Raw genomic sequence first — 14,023 nt, 5'->3', positions numbered from 1 at the left:
TTTAGAAGTCTAGGCATCAGTTATTATGTTGGTTGGTTTAAATAGCCACTGTACACACTGTGTAATGTTTACAATTCTACGTATATTTGAACATCTGTATTCCTTCAATTGTTCCATCTGTTGAGGTTCGTAAAGTCAAAGAGTTGAAACCTTTGCAGGTGTGATTCATGTAATTTAATTATTTCACCTGCTTACTAGCCAACACCTGAAAATATTAAAAAAAATGTATGGTATTGTACTTATTTTAGATAATTGTGCAAATAAAATTTGAACATCTAGGTATTTATACCTTAACTAAAAAACAAAATATATATTTACTAAAATAATTATTTTAATACTTCTTATTAGACCAGGTGGGTTTATCCACGATATTTTGAGTTTGTCCAATTTTTTGTGGATACGGACTGGATTCAACTTCCCGGAAAGTTGTCAATATTACCATATTGCAGCAGAGATGAAGAACATTTATTTTCACAAACTTCAACAGATAGAATGTCGAACGAAAATTTTGTCGGCATAGTGGTGTAATGATCAGCGAATTTGCCTACCATGCAAGAGGTCTCGTGTTCGATTCCCGACATAATTGATATGAAATATTATATAAAAGGGTGTTTTTACACTAGATTATTTCATACCCCAGACTGGTACCTGAAGCGTCAGACTGATCACCTTATCTTCATGTAACAAAAATGATCTAGATACGCTGCGATTGGTGTACCAATGCAGTGCCCTATGCACTATTAGGTGCGGAAAGGGATTGATGATGATTGATGATAATTTTGTATTTTAACTCAACGCAGGGCTCTTGGCCTTTTAGAGTTAGGGATACGTTATTATTATTATTATTATTATGGATAACTTATATAGCGCCATTTTCGTAATAAAATACCTCAAGGGCGCCATTTTTTTTGTAATAAGTATCCTTGAATGAATAAATAAATAAATAACTTTTGGTTTTTCATTTATTTTTGTAAATATGTCGTACTGAAAAAAAATATATATTGCAAATCCCTAACGGTACAAAATTGAACAGTTATTTCTTTAACGAAGTTTAAAAAACAACAAGATAAAAATAAATATAACATTATTTAGCTTTAAATAACCTTCAAAAACTATACTAAATATATGTTCAGGGATTAAAGGGTTAAATAAGCCTTGACAAGGAGCAAGTCATGTTCCGAAACCGGTTAGAATAATAAATTTATATAAGTGGTTTTACACAAACTAAATGGGTAGGACAATTTGCCTCATACGTTGTTTTTTCTGTACATGTACAAAAATTTCCACCACCCTTTGCTAAAAGAGTTCGTTAGTGTTGGAAAAATGACATTTTATGCAGCGCTTGTTTTATATTTAATAAATCATATATATCTCTTTATTCCGAAATGTTTTAATAAACGAATTTCACGCTTTTAAAATATGTAAAAATTCTTTTGAGCGGAAAATATATCTATATCTATATTTCACAGGTGGGAGTTTTCTGCTCGATTTGAGGCTGACATATTAAATTATTATTTGAGAGAAGATATTTTTTTCCGATATTTTGGAAATTGATATTTCTTTGACACGGGTATCTCTAAAAATATTGCAATACTGTTTTTAATTGAAATTTTACATTGTTTTAACATATTGCAACATAGACGGATAACATTTGAAAGAAGAAAGGTTTATGTAATTATAATATGGCAGTTTACACAATTTTTAAAATCGGTGTTTTACTTCCACCCACCCGGGAATCGAACCCTGAGCCCTTAAGAATGGTAGGCTAACACGCCAACCACTTTGCAATGAGGCGGACTTATTACCACTTGAATTCTTTATTCAGGATTTTTACCTGTGAGTTGCCATCGAGTTATTCTTAAATGTGTATTATCCTAAAAAATAAATCGGTAGATTCATTATCAACCCAAGTGTCGTGGACGAGAAAAGAGGGGGAGAGGGGGCAGCATTGCCAACCATTAATTCACTATTTCCCCCAAGATCGTAAGTATGGGGGGAGGGATGGCCAGCGATGCCGACCTTAACATTCATCATTCCTTATAAACTGTAAGCGTACGGGTGGAAGAGTGTAGCTGCAATTGTGTCAAAAAATTTGACAATTGCTTAAAATTTCATAGTTAAAACTATTTAAACAGTGAAATTTTATTCTATGAGGGAATATTAAAAAAGTGATAGAATTTCAATCCAATTTGGTAGATCGGTATATTGCTCCCAAAATCGTATATCTACCGAAATATCTATAGGGGTGGTAGCACTGCCCAGGGTTCTGGTTCTATTTCATACACAGAACTGTATCCTTCATCCGCCTGGACACAGAAACCCTTTTTGATGCAATAAGTTTATTTTTTCCGTTAGAAACTGGACAAATTATAGAAACGTCTGAACATCATTATTTTTCAATGAAACCCCTAAGCTTAATAGGTATTATATTTATAATTCCTTTTCTCCACCCGTTGTAGATACTTCCTTTCCTTGTTGTCATAAAATTTAAATGAAGAGAACTTATTCGCACAATTTGTATTTTCTTTGATTAAGTTACTTTCAGTGCTGCGGGATAGCATTTATTTATTATATTTAGTAACGTGTTATAATTTTAGTTACCCTCTAAGTCTAGAGACTCTTTGTTGAGACACATTTTTTAAAAACAGTTTTTTTTACACATAAACATATACAATCAATTTGACATTTTAAATTTAATATACCCAATGTACTACGGAGGTGTTTATTCAGCCTTTTTTTATTTGAAGATCTTCCGTGTTAATAATGGCTTCCGGGAGATTATTGAACAATCTTGAAATAACGCAATTTGATGTTCGTTTTCCGAAGTAATTCCTAAATCGGAGAACGACTAGAGGACCCTTAGTTTTTTAATCTAGTGCTGTGGGGTATGAGAAACTCTTTTTTTAGATTTTGGGTTAACAAAATGATCTACGATCAATGCGAAGTCACAAAGTTTTTGTAGCGGTAGGACAGAATTCAACATGTACAACTATGGGTGAAAGGTATTGCTTTCCGCCAATTTATCGTAAACAAAAGATTAAATTAAAATTAAAATTATGTTACTTATCTAATTATTTAACAGTAAACTCATTTTTCACAGTAATTGGAAATCAAAACAAATAATATCTTTGATTTAAGTATGATCCTCTGTCACTCATAACATTTTAATCCTGAAGTCGCTTCCTTGTCATTCCCTCGTCATTTTTAACGACGTCTGTTCTTTAATATGTTGTCAATAATATAAATATGTCAATAAAATTTTGAATTTTTCCAAATGTTTGTAGACATAGACCGAAGTTCACTACCTAGGGAGTTATCAAGATTTAAGTGTGGGAATTTTGTTATATTTTTAATTTCGGTGCTGCTGAACAGCGTTTATTAATTACGTACATATATTTAAAGTTACATGTTGTGGGGTATGAGAGAGTCGTTGTGGTGTGTGCCCACAGTACCCAATGGACCTATTTAGGGGCATGCAACACGTCACTCGTCCTTCTTTGCCTCCGCCAGCATTCAAATCTACTTCATATAATTCTTTGTTCAATTTGTGAAATCACCGCATTTTTGTGCATGCAATATAGCTAATTTAGGTATTTGTAAGTAAGTTCAAATCTATTATTTACTTATTCCTTGAAGTAAATTCAATTTAATCATATTTTTCCATGAACTACAAATCACTACGAACTGGTAAAGTATACATGTACCATAGAATTAAGAATAGTCCAGAAACCGCATACGCACATCAAACAGAAGGCGACTTAACTACTCATAAATGAGTAGGTTTACGTTTTGACCCATTAGTTTCTTTGTAGACGTCGCTCAGTACGCAACTCCTGATTTGAATTCAACTATGCCGTGTTGTGTCCTTGAAGAGTGTAGAAATACTGCTAGGATTTCAAAGAAACAGGATAGGATCACATTTCACGTGTACTTAGCAAATGAATGTGTTTGTCACAAATGTATTACTTAAAAATTGAATTATTTTTCCATCTGTCAGATTATCGAAGAAATATAATGGAAATTTCGTTAGTGTTGCCAGAGTAGTAAAAATTTTTACCCTACTTTGCTCATATAATAAGAGAAATAATGAAAATTGAACCTCGGATTAAACAACGCCGTGGGGGACATTTGGCCGACATTATCTTTAAAACATAAAATATTATTTAATATGATATGAAAATATCTATTTTATGTAAAATAAAATTTGTTTTATATTTTAAGTTCAAATTTCATTAATTAAATGACCCTTTACTTATCTACTCTGTTGTGTCAAATGCACAAACAATTTTTAGAAAAATTAACAAATTGTTTTTTTTTAACCTTACATTTGTGTTATGGTTATATTCTTCGCGATCTGTCAATATTACTCGGTGACTTCAAGTATGCGCGCGGCAAAAGTGTGTCTAAGTAAGGGAATTATTGAACACAGTCCGATGTATTCAAATATGATTCTACGCTCCTTCTGGACTATTCTTAATTCTATGACATGTACTCTACAAACTCAAGTCGGGGTTACCAGTTTGTAGAGGAGTTTATATTATACCCTAGTGTTGCATGCCTTTATATAGGTCCATTGGGCACTGCGAGCATAGACAACAACACGTTCTCGTCTCTCACTTTCTGATCTCCACAATGTTATAATTTCAGTTATCCACAGGTCTAGAGACTTTTCACTGGGACGCTATTTTTTTTCACATTTTTTTTTTACACAGATACATTTGGGTAGGTAGGGAGAAATTGCCTTAATGCAATATGCCCGCCCTTATATGTATATTTATTGTATATGTATATAAAGTGTCAAATAAATAAATAAATAAAATTTTATAATAATATAATACATTTAAAAAATAACATTCCCTATGTTATACTAAGTAGGTAATTTTTCAGTCCTTTTTTTCAACATTATTTTGAGTACGTTCAAATGTTTGTAGGCTTAAAGGCTGGATTTTCAATTGCTTTTATTTTCTTTGAAAATCCGCCAGTTTTGGGGAGATAATTGAATTTATTTACAGGCCACCTGAAACATTTCAGGCGTTGCCTAGAATAGGCGAAATAATTTAGTCAGATGAATCTCATCAGCATCAATGTAGGAATTAGCTCTTCAAGTTAAAAATACCAAGAGCTGAAAGGATCGAATAAATATGGATGTTATAACAAAATTGTGAATGTTACGCTTTGTGCAAAGTGCCTACTCATTGACTGAGTTATGTGGCAACTTTACAAACGGTGTTACTTTCACCATTCTGCCCATGTTGCGACATCTATATTTTTTCGATCTGGTAGTTTTTGTAATATTTAAAACCTGAAAATTTTATTTGTGCTGGTGACATTTATGTGACTCAATTATTTCACCTGCATACTAAGAAACGCCTGAAAATTTATTATTATTTAAAAAAAAGTAATAAAAGAGTGTTTTTATACTTTAAAAAAATTTACGTATGCGTACTGCGATACATTTCATCACAAGTAGAAATATGATAAAAGATTTTAAAAACAGTGGTTTTTCGTACGTTTTACCTTTACTTATAAATTGTTTCACCAAATCGTGATGGAGGCTTTGTATGAAACAGCTTTTCCGGTTTTCCCAAAACCGGCGTTCCAATTCGGTTGTCTCCAGAGAGTTAGCTTGTAATGAGATTTTACAGGGATAAATTGAAGACCTTGTTTTAAAAACCTCTAATGTTACAAACCAACAATTTTTTAAACCAAGTGTTAAAACCACGGTTTTACACTTGTTTTTATATCTTTTAATGAAATACTTAAACTGCAATATATAGAACTTTAATTTATATTTTGTAAATATTAAATGTACCTTTATTAAAATCCGAAATAAAATGCGAGTGAGATATTTGTTGTTTTTAGACAATATAAGGACCTTAATTGTTTTTAGTGCTAACTAAACAAAACTTAACAAAAAATAATATGAACAGTTCAAATAAAAGTAGTGGTTTTACAAAAACTTGTTTAGTAGTTAAACTCTCCATGTTTTGATTTGTTTAAATATTCATTGAAAACTGCAAAATACCTATATAAAAGAATATCCAGAACTCATTTGAATTATCAAATAGGATTTTTTTTTCATATTTGAAGTATATTTTTGTTCATTTATACAAATCGATGTGAACAATGAGGAAGTTCGGTGGTTTTGTATTTTTTTTGTTAATAGACTACTTACAAAGCCTCATGTTTTTTTTTAGTGTCGCAGTATGTGCGCTGATTTTTAAAAAAGTTTTATATTTTGATATTATTCCGCCCGTAGCGTAAGTTCCCTTCCCCTTCTTCTCGGTGACTTCTGCTGATTGTTCAGTTGACTCACCGTATGCCGAAAATCTATCACAACTCTTTTATGAATTAGTGGCGTCGTTCAAAGTAGTTTGTTTTTATAAAAATGTTTTTCATAATTTTTTTGTAAATTATGAATTTCAAGAAACTTTTGCGTTCAGTTGAATGCTTTAATTTTTACCGAGCGTAAGAATACATTTTTTATATTCAATTTTACGTTCACTGAACTTCCTCATTGCTGTTTTCAAGCAAATTGATGTGAACGAAAAATCACCGTATTTTTATTAGTGAATTTGAGGAACCTATGATTTTTTAAGAAGGAATTAAAAAAAAAGTTGTATGGACGCATTACCAGAAAATAATTTTGTTTTTGAAAATTGACGGTTTTGAAAACTAGCTCTTCAATTATAACAGAATGAATTTTTATCATGGGTACTAAACAAAATAAAACATTGGAAACCTTTAACTTTATACAAAGATATCATAGATACTAAATGTTAATAAATATTTATTTATAACCACTCACCGACTTTTCTATGTTTACGGGTTGTAAGACGTACCTTTTTCTTAGGACAAACAACTTTATCAGGACACCGATTAAACCAACATGCAAAACCCACTATACACCTTAACCATAGTTGTTGCACAAAAATATAAAACCAACACGACATGCAGTTTAATAAGCACATGTGGTTATATCCAAATATTTAATAAAATTTAGTAATATGTTTGACCTTTATATGTTAATGCTTTAAATATTAATAATATACTAGAATTTATTTGTGTTTTTTTTAAAAATATGATTATTTTTGATAATGCCAACCTAAGAGTGAACTTTATTCGCTTATCATTATTGAAATGGTTTAATTGTACTTTTTCTTATAGTTTTCTCCAGTGACCGGGTTTTAGCGTGACCGACATCCTTAGACTCGTAGGAGATGAAAAAAATGCGGTAAAAACATGTGCGGTAATAAAGTACCCTTTTTTTCCCCTAACATTTTGCTGTCTCAAAAAACGTAATTTAAAATTAATTGAAAAGAGTAAATCCTCTATTGTAAAGATACGGTGAGAGTTAGTTTTAAAATCCTTAACAAACTTAATTATTCCCCGAAATTCAAATTCTTTTAAATTAGCCAATTAGTATTCTAAAATCATAAAAGAAAATGAATTTTTATAAACGTTTGTGGTTTTCTCTTTGCCTTTGGATCAGTAATTCTTTTAATCCGAACTTAATAATTCACAATTTGTCTTTTTCAATTTAAATGTATAAAATATAACAGTACAAAATCTATAAATTCTTTCAGGATTTAGTTGTTTCACGTTTTTGTGATGTGAAACACATTTCAGCATTTTCTAGAACATTTTGTGGAGTGTGGTTGTAAAAAATTGCGAATTTCGCGGAAGATGCGTGTGTGACAAAAGAAGTTGTAGCTTAAATGGCGCCTATAAAAAACTCTTAAATATCGCCTTTAGGTGACAATTTTCTACATTAAAAGCGCTCAACTGTACTCCTTACAAGTGTTGAAATGAAGAAAATATTCTAGAGTAGAGAATCGTGTTTTACTTTATAGACACACATATTTCGTTCAATATCAATTTATTTTATATTTATTACCAAATTACTTTTTAATGGATGATACTAAAGTACTCATTACAAGCTAAATGTATAAATTCAAACCAAATAATATTTATTGAACATGAGACATAGTCATGTAACTTTGTGTTATTAAGTTGACAAAACGTGGTTATTTTTCAGCTATACTAATTTGTGAGATGTAATTATCACTAAATAAGGTAAATTCTAATGAAAAAAACGAACTTAAATTCAATCTCCTATTCTATGTATGAATAATAAAAAAATATTTATTTACATGTTAAGGGGTATCGAAACGTATTGTTTCTGTACTCGTTTAATCAGTACTAATATTATGAAAACAATATCCGCACTAATATTATGAATGCGAAAGTGTGATTGTTTGTTTGTTTGTATTTCCTTCTCGTCTCAACGGAGCGACCGATTGACATCTTTTTTTGCATCGGTATAGCCTGAGAGGTGAGTAAAGTAAAGTCGGATACTTTTTTTTAATCCTGAATTACAATGAAAGTACAATGAAAAAATACATATATCAATGAGCATATTATTCAAAAATCGGTAGGCTGTAATGTGGGATCTCAAAAAGAATCAATTTGAAATTAATTATTGAAATTTCTGTAATTTACTTGCTCATCTATGGTTAGTTTGGTTTACTTTTTGTTTTGGTTTTATAGTAGGATTTTGGATTTGTGAACAGAATAACGATGCGACGTCGCCATCGACTAACGGAGCGTCGTATTTTTTCATGGCGATAGTCGACTAGAAATCGATACATGCTACTTTCTGTCCCGAAAAAATATATCATTCAAATTAATTTATTGCCTTACTCATTTCACCGTTATACCACGTGAGCGAAGCCGCGGGTAATAGCTAGTAAATTATAAGTCTTGTTTACAAGCTGCAAGACCGAATCCATTACAAACATAAACATGCTGATTTCCCTCTTGGTTTGACCTATTCAACTATACAAACTCGTGTGAACATATAGAGGGAGCCAGAGGAAACATAATATTTAAACATTAGGGTTCGACGAACCCGAGTACACAATAATTACGTGCATTTTGATTGTTTTACAAATTTCAGCAGCATCGTAGTACTTCCCTGCCTTTATAAATATGTGTGTATATACAAGGTGCGCAAAAGTTGGCACCCGATGTTCTTTGACTGTAATTTTTTTTTTGAATTAAAATTTTTGATTCTGCCTTTGGATTGTGTTTATTTGATATCTTAATTTGTTTTCTATTAAGCCAAGAAAATGATATCGGCCAAGGGGCCGCCGCCAGAATTGATGACCATACGGGCCCGATTTATGGCATTTTCCTTCACTCTTTCTCTTTGAGGGCTTCAAGAGTCTAAAACTTGTTAACATAGACTCTTGGTTTCAAGAAACCTTTCAAAAAAGTCAGGAACGGTTAAATCGGGTGATCTTGCCGGCCAGTGCAAATCACTAAAACGAGAGATTAAGCGACCTGGAAATACCGCCTTCAGAATATTGGTTGTGGTTCATGCACTATGCGCCGTTGATCCATTCTGTTGAAACGACATGTTCTTCAATCCTAAAATTCTCTGTAAAGACCGTCGATTGATGCCCAGTTACGTGGTACGTCGTCTGGTCGATACTCCGGGATCCTCTGCGACATCTTCAGCTACAGTCGGGATATTCTCAGTAGAACGGTTACTCCGGGGCCGGCCAGACTATCTCATGTTATCTCATACACTTAAAAGCGAGCGGCTAAACGCCGTAGTGCTTATCCAGTTGGTAGGTGTCGTACGACCGAGAAATCTGCGCCTAAATTCACGCTGAGCCAACACCACCGACGAATTGTTCCGCAAAAAAATCGAAACAATTTTTCCGCGTTCTTAGAGAAGTATAGCGATCCATGTCTTGTTGATGTGTATTTTGTATCTGTTTATTTTACAAACATCAAAGCATAACTAACATTTGCCGCCATTTGCAAAAGTTATGGCATCTTCCGATAGGGTGATGACTTTTGCGCCACCTTATATACAGCCTGTAACTGGGAGCACGGATCATCGGTAGCAGAGCGGTAGGGAACCTCAATACCTATCGATTTAACCCCCGTGTATGTTCAGCGATATTCAGTCGTTTAAAAGTTATTCAGATTTTCAATAATTTTTAGTAAAATGCGATTTAAGGCTGGATGTCCCAAGTATAGCCAAACTGTTAAGACTACGATAGTTTTTTTTACAAGTAGCTCAATAGTTGGCCTTTTATCTTATAACACAGTTTTGAGTCGTTATTTGATTTAATCCCAAATAAAAAATAATCTTTTCCAAAAAATATGCAAACTTAATTTTTCAACCAACTTTTAAGGGCTATATATTTTTTTTTAATATCCAGCCTGAAACCGGGTGCTAATAAGATGCATGCTGTTGATAGCTAATACTAACGTGCTATAAATATATTTAAAAAAATGTTTGATCTTATTGCAAATATAGTTCAAAAAAAGGATAAAGGGGGAAAATTATATTCAGTACTCGTTGTAGTTAGCTACTAACAGCATATGTTCTATCAGCACGTTGATTTGACAACTACAATAGTGAAGGTGGGTAGTGTTTTGTTAAATTTTGATTTGTTACATCTCTTGATTTTCCTCGTTTTCTGAATGCCATCAACATATTTTAAATCGTTCTTTTAACGTTGATTTATTCAACATATCAAAACTACTGTATCATTTAATCATAAATTTGGTTGATTATGATTATAATAGTCTTCCGTACAGCTAGGTTTACCATACCTATCGTAAATGTTCGCAATCCGCTTTATTTTCGTAAAAAAATATTTTGAATATAACTAAAGTTTCGCTAGGGGTCTTATTGCCTCTTTTTCGAACGGTTCATTGCAAATGAACGTTCAAGCTAAAATTAATGGACATACGTTTTTTAAATGTTTATTACCCTGAACGTATTACCCTCAATGTACTCCAGTCTATATAGTACATTTGTATGTCGCCATCTATCCGAGTTTCCCAATACAAAAATATCATGTTTTTTTTCTTTTACATTTTTAAACTAAAAGGTCTGTGAAATACTTCCGAGTAAAAAAATAATTATTTGTGCTTAATAATAGCATTAAAAATATATTAAAATTTATAATTTAAAAAAATAAGTTAAAAATAATAGAATTCTACCTCACAGTATACCGCCAACACATGTTTTCAATAACTTTGTCCTACTCTGTTTCATTGAAATAAATTATCCTTACACTGTATATTAGTTTAGAGTGAGTTTTTAGAAACCATATCTCAATTATCATTTCAATTATGTTTTTGTATTTTTTTCTATTGATTTCTATTATACTATTTTTTTGTTTATTAGACTATGTATTCTTCTAAATTTGTATTATTTGTATAATTTGTATTTTAATATTTATATCCGAGTTTTTTTTACATTGTCTTCGGAATTTTATTATTTATTATTTATACATTGTTTTTCTGGATTATTATACTATTGCATCACATGTCATTAAAATTCAATTTAATTAATTTTACCATGTATTTTTTACTGTTAATTTTTATGGCTTAACACGGGCACAGCTTAAAAAACCTTAATAAGTTCATTAATATTTAAACGAGTGTCATTTTAAATGAATAAACAAATAAATATTTACCAGTCTAAAGATTCCCATTAGAGGGCAAAAACGCTAATGGGTCAAATAAATTAGTGGAAATTGACCAATTATTTTTAATTTGTAACTTATATTTAAATGTTTATTATTTTATCAACACAACTAATTATGTGACATCTCAACTATATAAAAGTTTATTTTATTTATTATAATCATTAGATATTTTTGGTTTGTCATTTATCTAAGTATTTTTGTGCTCATGGACGTATAGCGAACGATGATTAATCATTTATCATGGAAAGGCGTCTTTCCGGTGTCTTATTTCAGATGTCGGCGTTTTTAAGAGGAGGCCATTTTGTCAAAAAGCGGCTTCCCGTTCTCTCGGAAATCTTATTTCTACAACCGAACAAAGAAAAAAAAAACACAATGAAGATTGATCAACGCTAAAGGCAAAGGAAGTTTCCTTTTTGCTCCGTGTCATTCAGACAGGACACCACATCCCCATTATTATACTTTCAAATTACCATCGATTTCAACCCCCTTACATAGAAACCTACGTTTTTAGTCTGTAAAAATATGAAAAAAGGTATTTATATTTTTAAGGCAACGCCAACAAATATATGAAGTATCCTATGAAATACAACGATGCCTTATCAACAAAAAGTTAGATTTTAAAAGGAAAAACACAGAGTACTTTACACAGTTACCTTAATGAATTTTAATTTATACCATATTAAAATTCATTACTTATCATTATTACTTTATCTTCACTTAGTACTAAAGAGGGCATTCATTGAATTGGTACAGCGTATCTCAGCTATTTGCTTCATAATTTTTTTGTTTATTTAATTATTTTTTTAATAAATTTATTGCATAAATACAAACATATTTAAAACCAGGGAATTAATATAAAAGTAGTGAATGACAAAATGAATACGGATCGTCCTCTGGTTAGGATAGGCTCCATCTAACATGGCTCAGCCTGTTCTATGATGAAGATTTTTCATATTTTGTAGTTCTATACTAATATAACAAAAATAAAAAAAAACTCAAACTACTTAATTATAAATGCATAGCTTATCAAATGCAAGAACTAAATAATCATTTTTTTTATAAATATTAAGTATATATATGCTAAAAATAATGAGGTTACTTATACATAAATAATTAAGTAAAATATATATTAAAAAATAATTATACAGTAATGCAATACATAAGAATATAAATAATATTTGTATCAATTATGCGTGTATGATTCATATCATAATGCAGTCCTTTCACACTTATAGATTACGCAAACAGGGTATAGTCTAAGCTTATAACCGAATTGCACAGTTTAAACCCGCGCTGTGCCGGCGGGTGCCCTGCAAGACATCGGACCCTCCCTTACATAAAGTAATCGTTTCCTAATCTATATATATATTTTTTTTTAATCTTTCGCTACACTATTTATATGTGCAACTGCACTAACTAACTAGTTTTATTTTAAAATTTGATGAACATTTTGAGTCCTTTATATTTGGCATTAAATCAATCAATATTTTTGGAGCGTTTACATTATATTGCTTTTTACCGATGGCGGTTAATACAAGTGGGACATTATAGTTCAATTGTGTTGCTTTGCGATTGTTTATATTTTGTCGAGTTCGTTTGACCTCACTTAATTTACCATAAAATTTAAGCAGTAGGAACCTCACAAAAAACTGTCTTACATCCAATATCTTAAGATGATTCTAAACAAAAATATGAAACTAATTATTCATAGATGCATTTATAATTTTTTTATTAAAAATGCTATTTTTAAGTTTATTTTCAATGTAAAAATTCCATAGAAAATAAACGTAAAAATGGCCCCTTTCACCAAAAAATTATAAAAGTTCCATCTATGAATATTTAGTTTCATATTTTCGTTTAGAATAACCTTAAACTCAGTGAATTGGTCTTCTTTTGGGTTTTTAAGGATGATCTTTATGATCAATTTTTGTGCTATTTTCACAGGTTCAAGGATTAGCACAAGCTGATTGGTTTAACCCTTCCGACTATCCTGTTCAGATTCTGAAAATACAGTGGAACTCCCTTTATTCGAACTCCAGTCATCCTGATTGCCAAATATCTGGATCGTTATCAGGAAATCAAAAATAAATGAGATGATAATAACAAATAATAGACGAGGCTGGCGCGTTTCTTCGTCAAAGCATTTAACTTTGCTGGACATGTTTAAGTAAGTGTTTAATGTGATTCCAGTTGGCTGTATTGTTTCAACAGCAATAAAAAAGTGATCTTACAGTAAATTTTGTGTTTTTTTTCATTTTTTTATTTGTCGTTACAATCGTTCAATTTTATTGTTAATCCTATTATCAGGATTTCAGCGTATCCGGATAACGTCTGACATTTATTAATTCGGATAGTTAGAGTTTTATTGTAATACTTAACATTAACATATTACAACAGAGATGAAGAACATTTTAGAGAAGGTAATAAAGAAGTCTTGTCTAGTCATTGGCTGGTTTAAGTTGCCACTTTACACACTGTGTAACATTTACCATTCTGCCCATATT

The 14,023-nt window shown here is 31.2% G+C and overlaps 1 long non-coding RNA gene across 1 annotated transcript in view; it reads left to right on the top strand.

Moving 5' to 3' along the window:
- LOC148273268 (uncharacterized) overlaps positions 1–13,756 on the top strand; it is a 72,765-nt gene extending 59,009 nt beyond the window's left edge. Inside the window, exon 3 of the long non-coding RNA XR_015824621.1 lies at positions 13,464–13,756. This is a non-coding gene — a long non-coding RNA (uncharacterized LOC148273268). The remainder of the gene's footprint in view (positions 1–13,463) is intronic.
- The last annotated feature ends 267 nt before the right edge of the window (positions 13,757–14,023 follow it).

The sequence above is a fragment of the Micrasema longulum genome, unplaced genomic scaffold, assembly GCF_059751315.1.
Source record: "Micrasema longulum isolate JH-2025_06_02 unplaced genomic scaffold, ASM5975131v1 h1tg002011l, whole genome shotgun sequence".
NCBI classification, from domain to species: domain Eukaryota; kingdom Metazoa; phylum Arthropoda; class Insecta; order Trichoptera; family Brachycentridae; genus Micrasema; species Micrasema longulum.
This window is presented reverse-complemented; position numbering and strand designations above follow the sequence as displayed.